Source organism: Heterocephalus glaber, unplaced genomic scaffold (genome assembly GCF_053883595.1).
Source record: "Heterocephalus glaber isolate CG9 unplaced genomic scaffold, H.glaber_assembly_v1.0 deba00001729, whole genome shotgun sequence".
Taxonomy (NCBI): Eukaryota; Metazoa; Chordata; class Mammalia; order Rodentia; family Bathyergidae; genus Heterocephalus; species Heterocephalus glaber.
This window is the reverse complement of record NW_028258440.1, coordinates 11,779,038-11,781,857: the sequence shown is the minus strand read 5'-3', so window position 1 is coordinate 11,781,857 and position 2,820 is coordinate 11,779,038. Positions and strand designations below refer to the sequence as shown.

At 42.6% G+C, this 2,820-nt stretch overlaps 1 pseudogene; it reads right to left on the bottom strand.

The window, feature by feature from the left end:
* Window positions 1-1,514: 1,514 nt before the first annotated feature.
* LOC101722834 (protein HTATIP2 pseudogene) lies at window positions 1,515-2,348 on the bottom strand (annotated as a pseudogene).
* Window positions 2,349-2,820: the final 472 nt, after the last annotated feature.

Genomic DNA, 2,820 nt, shown 5'->3' with positions numbered 1-2,820 from the left:
TGGAACACACCTGTAATCCCAGCACTCAGGAGGCTGAGGAAGGAGGATTGCTTAAAGTATGAGGCCAGCCTGGGCTGCATAGGAAGTTCCAGGCCAGCCTGAACTACATAGCAAGACCCTGTCTCAAAAAACAAAATGAAACAAAAACCAAACAAAAAGAAAAGAAAAGAAAGAAAAAAGTTAAATTATCATTATTTGCAGATGACATAATCCTCTACATAGAAGACCTAAAAACTCCACCAAGGGCCAGGGATTTAGCTCAGTGCTTCTGGCACCTGCCTTGCAAGCGCAAGGTCCCAAGTTCAATCCCTAGTACCAAAAAAAAAAAAAAAAACTCCACCAAAAGACTCCTAGAATTAATAACCAAATTCAACAGCATAGCAGGATACAAAATCAACACTCCAAATCTATATAGCATCCCTGTATACCAATAACAAACTCATTATGATATTAAGAAAAGAATGTTTCTGCCTCCATATTTTCTTTCATATCCTGGCTAAAGACAATTCTTTGTGTTGTACTCAAAAATCAATAGCATTCCTGTACACAAATAACAAACTCACTGAGAGAGAAATTAGGGAAACCACACCTTTCACAATAGCATCCAAAAAAATGAAATACTTAGGAATCATTCTAACGAAAGAAATGAAAGACCTATACATTGACAGATACAGTACTCTGAAAAAGGAGATGGAAGAGGATATTAGAAAATGGAAAGATATCTCTTGTTCTTGGGTAGGCAGAACCAATATAGTGAAAATGGTTCCAAAATTGTTATACAGATTTATTGCAATTCCAATCAAAATACAAATAGCATACATCACAGAATTAGAGCAAGCAATCCTAAAATTCATTTGGAACCGGAAGAGACCTAGAATAGCAAAAGCATTTGTGAGCAACAAAGGCAAGGCAGGGGGTATCACAATCTCTGATTTGAAATTATACTACAAAGCTACTGTGGCAAAAACAGCATGTTACTGTCCCAAAAAAAAAAAAAAGACCCTGAGGATCAATGGAACAGGCTAGAAGATGCAGAAATAACTCCAAACACACCTAGCCATCTTATCTTTGACAAAGGGGCCAAACACCTTCACTGGAAGAAAGGTAGACTCTTTAATGAATGTGCTGGAAATACTGGGTTTCAGCATGCTGAAGATTAAACCTAGACCTACATCTCTCACCATGCACTAAACTAAAATCGAAATGGATCAAAGATCTAAATATTAAAACTGAAGCACTTAATCTACTAGAAGATAGAATGGTAAAACTCTTGAAGACATCAAAATGTCTATCAAAACCCCCAAATCCAGTCCCAGAAGGTTTGAGATAAGGCCAACACATTTCCATTTTTTCAAAAGCTCCCGGGTGACCAGTATTACAACCAGGCTCTAAACCCACGAACACAGAACACAGCTGTTTCTTGGGCCTTTAGGGTTGAGAACAGTGAAACAACAAAGGTAAAGTACACAAACATTTTCTTAGACGCTGAAAGTAAAGATTGAGTGATTAAGTGTTGAGATTCTCGGGCAAAAGCATTTCCACAGCATGGTCACAGCTTGAGAGAGCTGTCAGCTTTTCCCAGGCTGTGGATGGCCTTGCTTTCCAGGACTTCCGTCTGCTGGTCGCCTGGTCTCACCAAGTTGTTCAGCATTGCTCTCACCAGAGTCATCATGGGCACAGAGAGGCCACTGGCCCAAGAGTTTGGTAAGGAGCCAAAGAATTTCCTAGCCAGCCATTCACCTGGGCGAGATTCTTGCCTGTCGCACAGCAGAACTCCAGGCCTAAATACTGAGTAACGATCAAATTTTAATTCTTCAACCCTGGCTTCTACTTCTCCCTCAACTTGTAAATACAAAAATTTGCTTGACTTATCGGCTCCTCGAGAGGACAAGTTGAAATGTTTGCAACCTCCAGTTTTTGCCAGCTCTGCTGACTTCAGCACGTAATCTCGGTCAACACGAACAAATCCTTCTGCTCCAGCTTTCGATTTGATGGTGCCTAGGCAACAAAATCCAACATCATGACCTTGGAAGGCAGACGCATAGTCATCCAGCTTTTCAAAGTCCACCACTTCTTGATTCACGTTTTTGTATGCTTCCTCCTCGAAGGTGAGCTTCCTCCGGCCTATGAGCATGACTTTGGAAAACAGGTTCTGTTCCAGGATTTCTTTTAAGAGCACTCTGCCTGTTTCCCCGCTGGCGCCCAGAATAAAGACAGATTTCTTTTGCATCCGGAAGTCTTCCCGAAGCTTCGGCAGCGCCTGGATCTCGGCCATGCTGAGGCCAGCACCGGGCCCCGCGTCCTCCGGCCGCAGGAGGAGCAGAGCGCCCACCGCGGCGACCGCCGCCGCGCCCCCATTCTCAGCTTTTGAATTTTTTTTATTTTGAGACAGGGTCTCACTAAGTCTCTAAATTTCCCAGGCTGAGATCTTCCTGCCTCAGTCTCCCATGTGTTGGGATTACAGGCATGCACCACCATGCTTGGCAACAGAATTCTTGCTAGAGGGAGGCCAGAGTGATGAGTAGGGGATGAGGAATTTGATCAGATATCAGATACTGAGGGGGGGTATTTTTACTGAACAAACTCATGATTCTTCCTAAAACTGGGCTAAATGGTCCTAGCACAATGCCAAAATTTGAGCCTAGTCATAAAGAAGACTCAATGGATCCTGATTTGGGTTTGGTTAAGGAGTCTTTGTCACTGTGGAGCACAATTAACATAGTGTGAACATCATAAACATTCAGTACAGTGTTAGCAGCAGCTATTCTCCAGCTGTAAGGCAGTAACTGCTATTCCTCATGTGCATGTTATTTTGTTCCC